This window comes from Danio rerio, chromosome 14, assembly GCF_049306965.1.
Source record: "Danio rerio strain Tuebingen ecotype United States chromosome 14, GRCz12tu, whole genome shotgun sequence".
NCBI lineage: Eukaryota > Metazoa > Chordata > Actinopteri > Cypriniformes > Danionidae > Danio > Danio rerio.
The window spans coordinates 31,571,566-31,590,000 of record NC_133189.1 but is presented as its reverse complement, the minus strand read 5'-3'; the positions used below and the strand labels follow the sequence as shown (position 1 = coordinate 31,590,000).

General features: G+C 32.5%; 1 protein-coding gene and 1 long non-coding RNA gene across 14 annotated transcripts in view; both read left to right on the top strand.

The window, feature by feature from the left end:
• pcdh11 (protocadherin 11) overlaps positions 1-18,435 on the top strand; it is a 331,728-nt gene that overhangs the window by 65,966 nt on the left and 247,327 nt on the right. For 8 of the 13 annotated variants that reach the window (XM_073921885.1, XM_073921882.1, XM_073921884.1 and 5 more), the window contains one exon: positions 1-1,022. This exon is cut by the window's left edge and continues 639 nt beyond it. The exons of the other annotated variants lie outside the window; for them this stretch is intronic. The gene's annotated coding sequence lies outside the window, so the exon portion shown is untranslated. Of the gene's footprint in view, positions 1,023-18,435 lie in introns of those variants that run through there. 13 annotated transcript variants of the gene reach the window in all.
• Positions 9,616-14,235, top strand: LOC141377526 (uncharacterized). The gene is made up of 2 exons (XR_012389782.1): positions 9,616-10,829; positions 10,989-14,235. It is a non-coding gene; the product is annotated as an uncharacterized lncRNA (long non-coding RNA).

Genomic DNA, 18,435 nt, shown 5'->3' with positions numbered 1-18,435 from the left:
TGTTAACACTGAAATGCATGGCCCTCCGTAGGAGGTACCAACACAGTTTGATTGCGTCCACATTTGGGACGTTGACGATTCTAATAGAGCCCTAATGCTTTGCACAGCTGCAATCATATGGGACATTGTTCCCGCTTCCTAATCAAAGAATCCCCTTGTACGCGGTAGAAAAGGGACACCGGGTCTGACCTTTATATGTTGTCTGTTGTAGTCTGCTTTTACCAGAGCCAATATAACCTGTGAGATGTATTTATATGATTTCGAATAGAAAGCCTCCGGCAATCTGTCATACGAGATGGTAGGTTTTAGTTACATCACCTAGGTGTTTGTATATTCTGAAACTGACATGCTATGTATTCATACAGCCGAGATGAGAAAAAAAATACATATATTAAGTAGAAAATACAATATTGAGCACGACTATTCCGATTTTGTGTCAACAGCAATAAATTTACAATCGAACAAGAACTCACCCTACATGAGCACTTTAAAGTCGTGATAATGAGCATCCCACAGCTGAAGCTGTAGTCTTTTGTGAAACTTACCAGTTGGATATTTTCGTCCTGAATGACTATTACATCACTAATAAATTGCTTCGATGGATAGCACTTTTGTTCAAGCCTCAATTTACTCCTTTTTAGCAAATGGATGATTTGTAGAATTGTCTTTGGGCCCAAATGTTTGACCTCTTATTCCTGCGGAGGTATCAGATGTCTTAATGGTGTCAAGTGTAACGCTCTGGAGTAGGAAACACAGAATGACTCACACATAAAACTGTAGCACTGTGCAAGAAACTATTAGATTTGCCTATAGATATTTGCGATAGACAAAGAACAAGATGGCAGAAGGGAAAAAACAACCTTTTTTAATGTAAGGGAGATGGTCACATCACTTTCATTCTATATGAAGCACCTTACATTATCTTTGTATTCTACTTTGATTTGCCAACCTGTGAAGTAAACTGTATATAACTGTTTTATGTATGTTTGAGCTTTGGAAGTTTATTAAAGTCTTTTGCATTGTACTGCACATTTCCATGCGTCATTTATTAACCAAACAATTTCACTCTCATATAAAAAGTCAAAAAATCTGTCTGTTTTGTACTGCACATTTTCTGCATCATTTAATAACCAAACAATTTCATCTTCATTTACAAGGGGCTCCTGAAAATCTTTGGAAAATGTCTTTAAATGCTTTCTTTCCAGATTGTAAGATTTAATATTAATAGTTTAATATTCAAATATTAGTATTGTTTTTTAAATGCATTAACAATTTACATAAAACAAAAGGTGCACTAAGCAAAATAATAATAATAAAAAGAAGCTTAATACCTTTTTTTCCACCAGATCTGTATATTAGTTGCTGGTAACTAGGCAACAAATATTATTATCATTGTATAATATAACATATATATTATTATAAGTGCTTGACATTAACTTTTTTGATCACCAGCCACTGTGGCTATTAGAGTTCCAACATTACTAGCTACTCGCCATTTTCACTAACCACGATTTTTATGTTGGAAAAATATTTTATATGCATAAGTTTGAGTTTGACATGCTAAAATAACTTGATTTAGTGTTATGTTCACTTGCCTTTTCATTCACTTAACTTTTTGTGTGTGTGTTGTGTGTGACCTTGCTCAGTGAGCATGAGAAAATGGGTTGTGGTTTTATAGCCGCATTGCAATTTTTTATTATTTCACATGACGTTTCAGGGCTCTAAAATTAAGGATTTACCAAATTTATCTCCGACCACAAAAAAAAAAAAAAGTATTTCTTAGCCACAAATTTTAAACGGTGTGTCAAAACAAGCAGAATATATCTGTGTACATGCACTTTTCAAGGAAAAAAATAAATAAATAAAAAATTGAGATTTAAAAAATATGTAAAAGACATGTATCATGTCTGTCTTGGCTAAAAGTCTCATATCACCAGGTACTTATAGATAAATGGGAAGTTAATTTCCTGTTAAAATAATGTTAATGTAAAAAAAAAAAAGATAATTAAACTATATTAACAAAAATAACTAAGTAGAAGAAAGCAGGTGAAAAACATGTGATAATAAAAGCATGATCACGCGCACACAGGTAATGTTAGGTCCATTAATAATCTGTTCAAAGAATGGTTGAAGAAAAAAACCGCAACTGCTGCTGCTTGCACATTTAAAAAAAAATAAAATAAAAAATCTGAAGCTCTTAAAAAGCAGCAGGACTGTGGGTCCACGAGCATCACTTTTGACCAGTCCCTTTCAAATAAAACCGATCGCACTAGTTGCGTTTTCAGGCATGGTTATTAAAAATCATTTCCATGCAACCAGCCAAAGTGGTCTAGTGGGACTGCCTGTCTAACCTGCCAGAGGTGAAATTTACTTGCATTTGACGGGTTGCCGGGTATTAATGTCAAGCCCTGATTATTATTATTATTATTATTATTATTATTATTATTATTATTATTATCAAATCTAACCATCATTCTGTTACATATGTTATTTTTCTAATAAATTATTGCTTATTTTCTATTCATTAATGTCTTTTCTGAAATATATTTTTTGTTGTATTTTTTTGTTGTGCTTCATTCAGCTAAAATGCTATGGTGCTTTAATTAAAGCCAAATTAGCTCTAAAAAACCCAAGCATACTCTACAGTCTGTGTATAAGTGTATAAATTATGCAACCACTTTTATTTACCCCAGTTATGCAAGTGCACTGGAATTCATGCATCTTTTGAAATGTAGCTTTTCACAGCACTGAACAATTACAATTTTTAAGCTTCAGTGATCACACAACTGTATTTCCTCAACACTTTTTTCTTTTAGCAGGCCCAAGAGTCAGCCATTGTTCCCATGTATGTGGTTTCAAAGCGGCTGTTCCAGAAGTTCATATAAAAGAAGGCAGAAATGAGAGGCGCAATGGAAAACAATTTAATTGCTTATCAAAGTTACTTTAAATTGCAAGACTGGAGAGCTAATCATTTCCCTTGAGGGAAATATGTCCTTGGTGATTAGAGAAAACGGTGCACATGCACTACGTTGAGCTTGTATCTATTTTTTTTTTTCCTTAGGTACTGTGCAAATGTCAACTTGCTATTAATATCGCAATGCAAATTCTAAATGTGCTAAACTCTGTGTACATTCATGACTATGTTAGCGTGCGCACTTTTCTTAATATCACCAAACACATTTGCTCTTTCGTCAAAAATGATATTGCTCATTTCTAGATAAAAAAGTTTTAGATAAATATAAAGCCATGATTTGATGATTATGTCAAAATACGTAAAAGATAATGTACAATCCCCATGGTAATGTTTCTTTTAAACAATACAGCTGTAAAGAGTTCAACATATATTGAATTGATGTGATTTTACAGAGCAGTATTATTTGGCACAAGCAAATGATCAATATGTCATTGTAGCAGGTTTTGTTTAAATATTAGTTCAGCTTATTAAAATTTCAGCTTAGTTTTCTTGATGTCATACAGTCTGGTTTTAAGTCCATTTAATGTAATGTATATGTTGACTTGTAACGTTAACTCGATTCAGCTTTATTTAAGTTCAATTTTAAGTATGACCAGTCAGAATTATTAGCCCCTCTATTTATCCCCCCCCCCCCCCCCCCCCCCCCACTAATCTGGTACAAAAAAACAAAAAATCAATCTGCTGCATCTGACGATCATGCTGTGTTGTTAATCTAACGTAAACACACCAATCCTATGAAAAAAAAAAACAATAATTGAAAGACTGATGGCTTTTCTTTTGCATGTTATTTTTTTATGTAATAATTAATTACTATTGTTATTCTTCTGTGAGTTTTGATTAAAATATGGTTATTCTAATAGTTTAATAAAATTTGTCTTTTAGAAATCACTAAGCGACCCCCTGTTATTGTCCTGTGACCCCCACTTTGGGAACCAATGCTGTAGACTATCAAAAAAAATTCAGTTTAGCTTATAGGGGCTTATAATTTTCACCTAAAATGGTTTTTAAAAACAATGAAAAACTGCTTTTATTCTAGCCAAAATAAAACGTATAAGACTTTCTCCAGAAAAAAAAATAATAATAATATCAGGCATACTTTGAAAATTCCCTTGCTCTGTTAAGCATCATTTGGGACATATATAAAAAAAGAAAATAAATATAAAGATGAGAGAGGGAGAGAGAGGGGCCATATATATCAGCAATTCCATGCAAATGTCATCCTTGTCATGAAAAAAAAAAAGTTAAAGTTTTCACCAAAATAGAGAAATCGTTTCTAAAATTTTTTTTTTGTGTGTAAGCAAGAATTTTTCAGTGCTTTAAAAATACTCAAAAATATTTCTGTCAATGTTTTCAAACAGTTTTATTTGATTAACCAAAGTCATAAAAGTGGCAATTTATCTGTCACATCTATAACGGAAAAGTGCCACATCCATAGTTGTTTAGTTATTTTGGCAAATATAAACAGATGTTTCAATAAAAAGTTAACATACTTTCTGTGAATTTATGTTTTGAGTTTTTTACGCAAATGTCACATCCATAACGCTGGAATTGCTCATATTAAAATATATATTACAATATATTACAATGCATGCCTAGTTCAAGGGTTAAATCCCCTAGGAACGGGTTGTTTAAATATAAAGCTTAAGTGCAGTGTAAGTTGTTGGCAAATGCACATTTGTAAAAATCACTTTATTGTTTGTTTGAGGGAAAAGAGAAAAAAGGCTGCAGTACTGCATGATATAAAAGACTATCACAGTTCTGTAGAAAAATCTGTTGCTTTGTGCCACTGCAGTGTTAAGTGGTCATTATACAAATGCAGAATGCTGCAATCGACCAATCACAGTCAAGTATCCCAGTGAGTTTTACTGTCTTTGCATTTAAAGAATGGGCAAAAATCTTCCAACAGATTGGTCTCCATCTGCTTGCAAATTATGTTTCTTAAAGATATGTAATTTAGCCATTGTTATTCATCAAATTGACTGTGACAGCTGAGGAGAGCTTTTTGCATTGGCTCTGCTTGATTTGTGGCATTGAGCTTAAATGTATTATTTATTTGACAGCATTTAGAAGAAGGCGAATTTCCATTGTATTGCAAAGAAATGGTTGCTGCATGTAATGGTAATGGATTATGAGGCACTGTGTGGTGCACAAAGCTGACATACCTGTATTTCTGCTTATAATCTAATAAAACAAACTGTCAATAAGGAGTCTAAAAGTTACAGGCGCAAAATAGAAATGCCCCAGGGATTGAGCGCATTAACCTAGAACAACCTTTAGCAAGTGCATTTAATGCATGGAAATCCTTTACTCACAAAATTAGACATTTCATAAGTTTTATTTAAAATAATAGTTTGATTTATTAGATGAATTTGTATTTTAAATTTGTATTTCACACATGCTGTTATTTTGAGCATGTTATGCTCTAATGAAATAGTTTTGTGAGGTTTGTTATTGAGTTCTCGTTCCTGCAGAGCCCTGCGCACAATGTGTAAAAATTAAGTTAATAATAATAATAATAATAATAATAATAATAATAAAAATATACAAGCAGTAAATCATTTGTTGTCGTTGTATTAAACTGTAGCAATCAATTATTTATTGTTTTAGTTTAATTGGGGTCATGAATTAAGAATTTATCAAGAATTCTATTTTTAAATAAAATGTCATCCTGACTTAAAAATTACTTACTATAAATTAAATTATTTAGCTAAAAAAATAATATCTAAAAATATTTTTTAGCCATGATCATGTAATTGATTCACTTTTTATTAAAACTAATAATTTATTCCCACAAGTCAAGAATTTGCACACAGTGTAAATAATTCTTTGTGATTGTTTCAAATTGTAACAATTATTTAATTGCTTGTTTTAGTTTAATGGTGGCCATGAATTATTATTTATGAATTTATTATTACTAATGAAATTGTGATCATAAAATAAGAATTTCTTCCCATAAATTAAGAGTTATTTCACAATTTATTAACATATATTTTTTTAATCGTAGCCATGATAATCTAATTTATTTACTCATTTTAGTAAAATTAAGAATTACGAATTTATTCCCTCAAGTCAAGTATTTGTACACAAGCAGTAAATAATTATTTGTCATTGTATTAAATTGTAGAAATATTTTATTCACTTGTTTTGGTTTATTTGTGGCCATGAATCGTTATTTTTAATAAAATTATGATCATAAATTAATCTTTCTTCCCATGAATAAAGAATTATTCCACAATTTAAAAAATATTGTAGCCATCTTATTCATTCACTCATTTTTAAAAAAAAAAATTAAGAATGAAACATTTATTCCTAAGGATTTATACACAAGCAGTAATGAATTATTTGTCATTGTATTAAAGTGTAACTATTTTTATTTGCTTTAGTTTAATTATAGTCATGAATTATTATGAAATTATGTTCATAAATCAAGATTTTTTCCCCATAAATTAATGAATTATTTCACAATTTTTAACATTTTCTTTTTTTATCATAGCCATGATCATCTAATTTATTCACTCAAATTTGTAAAATTAGGAATTAAGAATTCATTCCCACAAGTCAAGTATTTCTTCTTATTTTCTACTAATTTATTCACTTTATTTAGTGAAACTATTTTATTTAGTGATCACACTAAGTGTATTTATTACAATATGGTCACGATTTACTAAAGAGAAGGAACTAAATTTTTTGCCATGTTCAGGGTTCTGTATGTTCAGTATTGTTTCAGCTTGACCTGAGTTACTCCCTCTTAGTTGCCTTGGTTACTGATTAGCCCTACCTGTGTCATGTTTACTTATTTTATAATCGTTGTTGGTTGGTTCTTGTCCTTGTTCTCACTACGTTATGGCATTGTTGTTTGTGCTTTGTTCCTTGCTATTGTCTAAGCTTATTGAATAAAAAAGAAAAGTAAGTAAGCTATACAGGTTTGGAGGTCATTTAGGGTGAGTAAATAATAGCACTCTTTTTTCGCCATTACTATCACATCTTCCTGCACTTTACCTCCTCATCTGAAATCCCACAATATTGCAAAGCTCAGAAATGCACTCTTTTGCTTAATCTTCACTTGTACTCTCCCCGTGTATTGGTGTGAAAGAACAGATGCATAAATACATAAATTATTTCTAAAAATAAAAAAAGGCTTGCATTTAATTCTGATTAATTTGAGGAAACTTGATGATTCTCAACAAGCTGCACTATGCACAATGAAAACCAAGACGGTGAGGAATTGCATTACTCGAGTCTGAATGCCTATGAAAGTACCTCTCCGGCAGGTGCTGACTATGAGACTACTGCACCATAGGAGAGCTCATGAATTAATAAATCCCCTGGACTTTAGAATGACAAAATGTATCTTGAGGAGGACAGACCAGGATCAGATTGCTGAGAAAGTGCAACAAAACATATGTCTTGAGATCGTATTTATAATTCATATCGATCATATCCTGTGTCCTCAGTATTACATCACACGCGGAGGGGGCAGAATGAGGCCGGGATTTGAGGGTACAGGAGAGTCGTTATAAATGATCAGGTACACGAGGGAATTTACTGCAGACTGAGAATATCGTGTCCAAGTCCCGAAGGCTTTGCTGATTATCTCTATGTAGTGCTATTTATGCATTTTCTGTGCAGCGGTGTAGGAAACGGGAAGATGGTCTCAGTTATTTGCACTCAAGGCAGTGTCGTGTGCTCCTGCTGCCAAATCTCTGCCAAACTGAATAATTCAATCATGCTTTTTTCTTTTTTTTTTTTTTTGCAGTTTTGCGTTTGTGTGTTCAGAAATCGAAGCTCCTCTCTAAGGTTCGGGTTGTCGCTGTGGCGTTCTGCCCATTGGTGAAAAGTACAACGGTATAAATATTCACAAGACACTATTTTTAGGCTGGAAAGATTTGCATACAATTGCTCAGAGGTAGCTGGTATTAATGGTATTGATTCAAAGAAGTGAATTCTGATGTTGTAAATGGGTCAAAGACGAAAACAAAAGTGCAGTACAACTTTCATTTTATTTAGATACTTTTTGAAAATTCATTACTATTGCTTATAGGGTTGCCTGATATTAAAAACAATCTGACATTGCTATAATTTGATTTTCTGCGACACACATTGCGATATACTTTCTTATACTTAATTAAATCATTTTTTTGTAACACTTTATTTCAAGATTCACTTTACGCTTTTGGAAAACCATTTATACTTTTGCTTCTGTAAATTCCTAATTTGCTCCTTTTTAATAGTTATTAATGTACTTTAGGTCAGTGTTTCTCAACCACGCACCTGGACCACCAGCACTGCATTTTTTGGATGTCTCCTCCTGATGATCTAAATCAGGTGTGTTTGGTTAAGGAAACATGGGCAGAGCTGGTCCTCTAGGAATGTGGTTATTTTAACACAGAAACACTACTTTAGGTGTTGAGTAATATCAGGAATGTAGAATAAGATCATACAGAATATGTACTGTAGTTTATAAATACTAATAAGCACCCAATAGACCCTTTTCACATTTCCGGGTTTCTCAGTATAGTGGAAGGCATCATGGTTGGGTAAACATATAATGCAATAAATGGAAGAGTACAACAAATATTTTTTTACAATCCTATTCAGTTGGTGAAGGTTTTTCCTCGCCACTTGCTTGCTTGGATCGGGACTTGTGGAGCTGCTCATTGATGGATTTGCTCTTCAGTGTTTGAACTTTCAGCAGTGAAATGTAACCCACACTAAACTAAACTAAACTGAACTTCACCTCTGAAATCTGGACGTTACTGAAACTTCTATGTGAAGCCACTTTGACACAGTCTACATTCTAAAAGAGCTATATAAGTAAACATGAATTGAATTGAGTATTTGCTGAAATAATAAAAGACAAACTCCACGATGGTTTTCTCAAGACTTTCAGAAAAAGGAAAAAAAAAATAGTGTGAGACTGATGATTGCAGCCAGAGGGAAAAATAATGTCAAATTTACTCTTGGCCCCATAGACGCTGCATTAGAAACTCGCATAAGCTGTAATTCCTTTTTTTTTTTTTTTTTTTTTTAATTTGTTGCTAAGATGATATTATACATTAATAAATGCATATAAATATTCATACATTAAAAAAAGGAAATAGTAAAAACTTTAATATTTAAAAATTCAGCGCTTTTCATTTTAAATATTAAAAATACAATGCTATTCCTAGTCTGCTTTACTGAGGCACCTGTGACATGCTCCCTATATTGCTGACCATGCTACTCTGAATATTTGATCTGAAATAGCATACAAGTATGGCTTAGTAATAAGTGTAATTTCTGCACAATGCTGGCCAACCACTAACTACATTTCTAACGGGCAAATGACATGAACTAGTGGGTTGTCTACTGTTGTGCACTCATTCTAGCTTTAGGAGGCGTGGCTTTGGACAGCAGGGGTAGAACTTTGTTTTGAAGATATTATGCTAACCGGTTAGCTTTTTGGCAGATCACCTACTGCACCTTTTATTAAATACTTCATTACTACAACCTAAGTTTACAGTACTCATATAGATAAGTTTTTATTTTTATTTATTTATTTTTTATTACTCAAATGGTTTGTAGCAATCGGTCTTCCAAAACGGTTTGAGCTGCCTTAACTTGTTGGATTTTGCAGTTGGTTTGAGTTTTCTTTATTTATTGAGTTTTATTGTGCTCAAATTTCTTCATTTACTCAAATGGATTAAGTTCACAGTAATCTTTGAGATTAGTTTTTGAACTTATATGGTTTATTGCAACCGTTTTCCTCAAACAGTTTGAGTTACCTTAACGTTTTGGCTTTTACATTGTAGTTGGTCCATAACTATTTATTAATTGGATGATTCTATATCTGAGTGAATCATACGAAACATGCAAATAACAAACTACAAGTGTAGATAAATGCAACAAAGCAAAGATAAGATGGAAACAAAAAGTGAATGTATCATGGTTTTGTATATGTTCAGTATATGTAAAAAAAAAACAAAAAAACAAAAAAAATGTTCCAGCATTATGGATGTGACAATTTCATTTAATTAAAAACTTAAAACATAAACTCACAGAGAAATGTTAACATTTTATTGAAATATCTGTTTGAATAAAGGGACTAAGCCGACGTAAAATAAATAAATGAATGTAACAGTCAATAGCAGCAGAAATTTATTTTACTCTTGTTTTCACAGCATAAATAACATATGCATACATCAATGTTTTCTATATATACATAAATATATAAAATCACACATTTATTTTGATTCCTTCTCCAAAATGAGATGTCTAGTCTTTGACCCATATGTACACATATTTATTTTAGCACATGATTGATTTTTTTCGTCAATTAGAGTCTATTTCTCACATTCAGAAGCTTCCTAATGCAGAAGAGATTTCTGTAAATGGAGCACGACTGATGTTAAAGTGTCTCTACAGCCATATAGCTTTTTGCTGGTTTTCAGGAGATTAGGAATTGCTTTTAAACATGATTGTCGTTCTTGTTTGTCTAGGATTGCCAGGTTGTATAGGCTTATTACTCCAAAGGGAAGATGTAAAAAAAAGCTTCAAAATAAATACACTGCTGTCTGATTAAATGCTCTCGAAATTCAATTGAAGAAGGTTGTTATACACTAATCTTCAGGAGGACACTGTCTAAGAAATACATTCTTCTAAAACAAGGGATCAGAATTCAATTTGTTTTTCATCTTGTCTGCATAGTCATCCTGGCAAGGGGACTTTGCTATGAAAAACACACACAAACACGCACACATTTAAGATGAACTATCTTTTTATCAGTACTTGTAGCCATGCTCATTTATTAATTGTGTCCTTTTATTAGTTAGAGCTGTTTGCAAAATCAAAGGTGTAACATATAAAATAAATGCTTGTATTATAATAATATAATAATTATATTTAATAAATAATAAAATAATAATATTGTAATATAATGTTTAAATAGCTATCCTATACCTTCATTTTAGAGTGTAATGTAAATAAAATACAAATTCATAGTGTTTTTTACATAGCTATAGATCTATGCAGTTAGACATAACATTTATTAACTATTCTAAATAGGTATTACAATACATATGTAACAAAAATACATTGTGCATTCTGAAAAACAAACAAAAAAACTTTAAGAATGAAAGGCTATTTTTTTCTTAAAGGGCTACCATTTTAAACTTTTTTTCAATATTAGATTTATTTTTTTTGTGTCCCCAGAATGTGTCTGTAAAGTTTCCGCTTAAAACACCCATCAGATTGTTTCTTATACCTTTCAGAAAATTGGAATTTTCTGCTATGAACACATTGTAGCTGTTTCTGTTGCCTGTACCTTTAATGCAAATGAGCTAGTTCTCCCGCCGACTGTTCCCACGTGCCTGTCAGAGTGTGTCATCGTCTTCTGCTGCATTAGATGAACACAGTGACAGACATGAAAGAAGTAGATTATGCACAGTTTGTGAGAAATACTACAATAAGAATTTTCCCAATGATTATTTTATGTATTTGTTGTGGAGTTAAGTCAAGCCTATCTGCATCGATGAGTCACACACAATTGTGGTCACAAAGTCCATGCATACACACACACACAAGGCAATGTTTTGTAACGTCCACAAACCGGTATTGAAGCATCTTTTATAATTTTACTTCCATGCGCCTGTGGGGATGAATTACAGCGATTTGATTGTCTTTATTACAAACATGATATGTTTTAAAAACGTTTTAAACTTGTAAAACTCATTCTTGATCACATTTCATAACGATTGATGATCACAGCGAGTTGAACAGATATTTTAATCCTAGTTGCTTTGCACACATTTTGTGGATATGATTATATGTGTTACTTTAGAGACATGTTAATACGCGGCTGTAAATCAAATTGGTTGGTGAGGAAAAAGCACTCCTACGTCACCTTTCGGTGGGCCTCAAATCGAGAGGGATTTGGATCCTATTTTAACCTCAGGAAATTAAGTATGACTGTAGAAACATTATATATACGCAGAGTTCTCCCCAAACAGCTTCCAAATGATGATGTTCATCATAGGTGCCTTTTAATAAAATAAAATAAAAAATGTTAAATAGTATATTTGTACATATAGTTGCATGCACCAGCTTGAGTACAAGCAATAAGTTGTCTGTTGCAGTTTTCATAATGACCACTGGTGCCACTAATAACAATAATTTTCCAAACTAATCTGATGTTTACATTTACATTTAGCAGACACTTTTGTCTAAAGCGGAAATGCCCAATGTAGGCTCCGTGGGCCAAAGTTGGCCCATTGTAAGCTTTGATTTGGCCCACCATCCCATTTGAGAGGAAAATGATTAATAATGGAGAGGGTTGGACCGAATGTCTTTAACACAGCGATCATCAATTCTAATTGGACATAATCTTTTCTTTTTTATGTGACTTATTTTGTTTAATTGCTGGTCTTCAAAAAAGCAAATTATATGATTCAATTAAATGTAAATAATCCGATTTTTAAAAGATGTAAATATCACTTAACGGATAGAGGACTATGCAGAAGGCGAGCAAATCAAGGGAACTTTTTTTTTTTTTTTCACTTTAATAAGTTCATTATCAAATATAAAAATAAAAAAACTGTATTAGTTATATTTAAAGCAGTGTTTACTACGACTTTTTAAATATTATTAAATAAATGAGAAAATTACTAATGGCAACTATATTTAACTTTGTTTGGTATTTGGCCCTTTATAAGGAAAAGTTTGAGCACCTCTAGTCTAAAGCTACTTACATTTTAAGAGGCATTCAGCAATTTAACAAGAAGAGGCAATACACACAAGAAATGCTAGTAATACAAAGGAACTGGTTTGTGCTCAGATAATTTTAGTCCTAGACTTTTTTGTTTTTTTTGAGAGAGAGAGCGAAAGAGAGAGAGTGTGTTTCTACAGCTGGTTTGTCAAGCTATCATCTAAAAGCTGGGTAAATAAGTTTTTCATTGCTGTTTGATTTGGGACAATATTGGACTGAGAAACAGCTATTTAAATATCTGAAATATGAGAGGTCAAATATAAATATTGAAAACAAAAATTGTTCTAAATTAATTGCTTAGGAATGCACTTTACAAACTAAAAAAAATGTACACTATAAGTACATTTACAGCACATTTTAATTGAACATGGTATTGTTTTTTTTTTTATTATTGACCATTTTTACCGGTACATATTTTTTATTTTATTATTTTTTTTTATTTCCAAAAAATGTACTTTTGCACTTTTGTAAGTTTTGTAGTTCAGGGTCACAAATAATAAACACAGTGTCATGACAAACACAACAGGTATAGTACATGTCCAGTAGTTCTTCCCTCTTCAGGGATTATCATGTCTAGGAAATGGTGTTGTGTGGAGCGGCTGACCAGGACATTTGCATGAGATCTTTTCTAAGTGGGTAAGCAGAAGATCGGCTAAAGTCAAGTTGGGAGGCGTTGACTTAAAGACAATGTTCAGAGCCACTGTAATCCAGGTAATCCAGCACAGATTTCTTGATTTGCGCTCGCAAAAGAGATTGGAAGACGATAAGAGCCCAGCCCCGTCTTAGAATAGCTGGTAATCTGGTTTGGACAGAGGACTCAGAGGTATTTACCCAGCTTTAACATTTGCTCAAGCAGATGGTAGAAAGGGGGGTTGGAACCACCAAACTTCCTCATCCATCAGGACAAAAAAAATAATAAGGAGAAAAAAGAACAGTGGATGATAATCAATGTTGTTTATTTTGCTGCTTGACTCCTTAAGTACTGTCAGCCAGATTATAGGCTTTCCTGGGGATAATCGGAGACCGCAGACAATTGCCTTTTTTTCCATCCTGAAAGTGTCCCCTGCGACAGCATAAAGAAGGCGGTTTAGGGCGGATGCCGGCTCTTAATTCCTGATTAGTCCTGTTCCAAACCTTGCTAAAATTAACTGGGTAGGGTGCTAATCACTGCGCCTCAGACACTCTCCGCTGCCGAGTTTACGATACAGAGCTGACACGGAGTAAACGTCTCTGGAGCGAGACCCAATTAGGCCGGGCTTTTGAACCCTGCTCCTGACAATGTTTGACCACACAATAGACAGGCGATTTGCTGCGAGCTGTTGTTACTTTGTTGACTTTATAATAGCCCCTCAACAGGGCTGTCCCTCAGTGAAGTCTGCGTTTGTCAGCCTGAACAGACAGACGTCGCTCTTATAAAGCCTGCTCTGAATAGCTTCTTATGAATAGTGTTTTGTCATATTTGTAGACAAATCAAAGCCGTGCTCACATACGCTAATGTTTTAGAGTTTGGGGTTTGTAGGATTTAAAAAAAGAAAATCTCTTGAGCTAATCAAATCTGCATTTATGTGATAAACAGAAAAGAAATGAAAAGAAAAATAGAAAAGAAAAGGGGAAATATGAAGTTGTGAAATGCTATTACCATTTAAAATATTGTTTTTATATATTTTAAAATGTAATTCATTCATTTGATTTAATGAATATGAGTCTATTATGAAAATTAGCCATAATGAATCTATTATGCCTAATTTTCATCATCATTACCCCAGTCTTTGCTGCCATTTTTAGGATTCACTGTAGATCATTAAAATTATATTTAATTTAAATAAAAATATTGTCACCTTTAAACAATTGAAAAAAAAAACTTGGAATAGATTAGGATGGACTTAGATGGATAGACTTAATATTTTAACTAAAAACATAATCTGACAATAATAATAATAATAATAATAACAACAACAACAACAACAACAACAACAATAATAATAATTATAATTATAATAATAATAATAATAATAATAATAATAATAATAATAATAATTATTATTATTATTATTGTTATTATTGTTATTATTATTATTATTATTATTAAACAAAATGTAAAAAACTAATTACAATAATCAAATAATATTTATTGCAAAGTTTCTATATATATACTTAAAGATCTTTTTGATATGTGAGGGTCAAGTCTCTTCTGCTATTTAATTAATGCAATAGAGAAGCTAACGCCGCTACATCGAACCTTTATATGTTCCTACTTTTTATCCACCTCATCATCAAGGCAAGGACAACAAGCAGAACGAGGACATATTTCCCTAATTAGCTGGCAGCAGACTCATTAGAGCTCACAACGACAAGAGTGGATGATGTCTGGACGTCAAGTAGCCAGGAAACCATATAAAGCACTTTTAAAAGGTGAACTGGTGCTAGATTGGTGATAAGAGAACAGTTCAACATTCTATATTGTGGCCAAATGATGCAAACTGGAATCTAATTCAATTAGCTTTTAATTGGACAAAAATGTGTGATCAGAGGCCAGATTAATTGGCTTGTGCTGTTGATTTAATATGCAACTCCTTTGCTGCCCTCTGTAAATGAGAGTGGACAGGACTGTTAAGGCAAGACCCTGCAGGTGAATAGGGTACAAAAAAAAAAAAAGCATTCTTATTACTACATTTCCCCAGTTGATTGATTAGATTTAGCATTCCAAATCTGTGTTTGTGTATGTGTGTTTGTGTGAGTGTGCATGTTTTTGTGACATATGACACAAATGTGTTGAATGAAAGGTATAACTGTACAAGGGGACGGTCAACTATGAGGACATTGCTGATGTCCCAATTTTTCAGAAGGCTTATAAATCAAACAGAATGAGAAAATACAGATTTTTTTTTTTTTTTTTTTTTTTAAGTAAAACTACATCGCATCCTGTAAGGGGTAGGGCCAGTGTTGGGGAAAGTAACTACATCATTTTTTATGAAAAGCAATGCGTTATATTACTTTTTCGTTACTTTTCCTTTCCTGGCAGAGATTTGATCTCTTTCATAACTTGGAGGTGTTTTTTCAAATGATATTTTGAGAACTTTCTGAGCCCAGAGTTATACATGCTGTATATGCAGATTAATGAAAGCATGTAAAGTAATGCATTGGCCACTTTTGTACATTTGTGTTATTAGTAAATTCACTGTCGATTGAGATAAAGACTGCAATAAAGCTTAACATTAGTAGTAAATTAATAACATTAAATAATTTATAATAAGGCAAAACAGATTTTAAATCTTTTAAATGTTTAATAACAAAATTAACAGTAAGACGATAAAAACATCTCCAAATCGAAATAAATCTTGGAGCTTTACATTGGATAAATTGCTTCTTGTGGCCTTAATAAATGTGTAAATCATTTCCCAAAAGAGAAAAAAATCTTACTATTCTTCATAACAGTAGTAAATGCAATAACCCTTTTTTCTATTTGAGTTTAGTCGAATTAATTGTTTTACCTGGAAAACGTGAACTAATGTAAATTGTTTGTTGTTTAGCTGGAGGTGCAGTGCAGGTGTAGTGCTTTGCATCCAATTATTTTATTTTATTTTATTTTATTTTTTTAAGTATTTTTTGCAGTTGTCAAGAGATTGACTTGGACATAATCTTCTTGGACAATCTACTTCTTTCCCTTGATAAATTCAAAATAACAAAGGTCCATTGCAAACGGCCAGCCATTGTTTCTGCTTCTGCTTGTCTGTAGCAATGACGAGCGATTCACAAATGAATCATTTGTTTTACCTGGATCTTTTAAGTGAACTGGTCGAACCATTAAATGGTTTGTAACTTTAGTAAGTATTAACATACCGGATACCGGTATGTTAGTTATACTGACTCGAAATAAAACAAATATTTTTGTCCAATTAAAACAAAAATAAGTGACCTGATGATGATGATGATGATGATGATGATGATGATGATGATGATAATGAGTGCAAGCAGACTGTCTGTTCCCTTGCAGCTTGCTCTCATTTAGTGTGATTCAACCTGACTAAGGTCATTTTTATTCTGCAATACATATTTTAAAAGCCAATTAAGCAAGGTGTTAACTTGTGTTAATTAAAAAAAAAGTAACTCAAATAATATGACTTATTTTTAAAAGTAATGCGTTATTTTGCTTGTTACATTTGAAATTTATTATTGTTATGTATTGTGCGTAACTTATAACGCGTTACCCCAACACTGGGTAGGGCAATAGACAATACAGTTTGTACAGTATAAAAACAAAAAACCTATGGAATGCAAAACAATTCTTGTGTGTGTGCGTGTATTACACATTTACTGAAATAGTGTGTTAAAATACGCGAATGATGCATGTTTAGTTAAATATGTACAAAATTGCATACATTCCTAGCAAAGAAAGAAAGAAAGAAAGAAAGAAAGAAAGAAAGAAAGAAAGAAAGAAAGAAAGAAAGAAAGAAAGACAGAAAGAAAGAAAGAAAGAAAATCTGAACATTGGATCAGGGCAGTTTCCAAATTCATGATTTTTTTTCTTGTAATATTCGGGTCTAATGTTTTTAGACAGAGGGTTTTGGGAATGTTCTTTTATTACTTTTTTTAATATTTTATTATATTTTTAGTACTGTGAATAAACAGAAAAAAATATATATTATCTCTCTCTCTCTCTCTCCTCTTGCTCTTTCTTTGTCTCTCTCTTAGAATAGTGTTATATATAACCAGGAATATTACTGTATGAAGGAACATACAGCTATAATAATTCTATATATCTATAGAATACAGGTAAAAGTGTAAGTTTAGATGTTTAGTGAAATGTGTGGCTCATCGCTGGAGAAACAAAAGCTCATTTAAAATGATACAGTACACTATTATTAAAATCTACAGACACAAATTGATGAAGTGCAATTTAAAATAAAAACTTAAATGTATGTTTTGAATGTTAAAAGATGAAAACCCAACAATCTGACAGACATAAAAAAGAAGTAAAATAAATATTGTTGCCTGCTTTACCTCACCAAAACAGTCCAGAAGACAAAGAAATTGAAATTGTGCAAGCTTGTGTTGACATCCCTCCAGAGTAAACTTGATGGCAGAGGTTATTAGCAAATGTCAATATTGGGCAAGGAAGCTTGCTATTTTTATGTTATTCATAGTATGTATCATTACATATTTATGGCATCCAAACTTTGTGTTGCTTTGGACTCAAGTACAGAAATCCTGATCTGGAATGTCAACAAAATGTCAACTCGGTATTACATTGCAAAGCAGACGCAGAGAAGATTTCATTACAGGATGGTGTGTGCGCCATTATGCGTTCATTATATTAAATTTGGCTGCAGGCAGTCAGATGTAAGAGTGAGGCAGACCTGCTGTTGAGCTGGAGCTGGAAACACACTGTTCCTACAGATTGTGGGCCCCAGAGAGCTGCCCTGTGGACCCCGCATGCCTTCGGATGCCTGCCGCTTGCCTAGTAAGCACTTCTAGAGCTACTGTATTGTTTAATGCCTCGTCGTGGTCTCCATCTAGCACTACTGGCTTATGTGATACAAGATGGGTGTTAAAGAAAATTTAATATGTTTTCTAAATAAATTGGACAAGAGGGACTAAAGGATAAATCACTTCCCTTGTATGCTGTCTTGCACTCCCTTATGAAATAAAAAATACAAAAAAAAAGGAAATAATAATAATGTATATACTTGCATATATTCGTACATGCACACATAGAGTG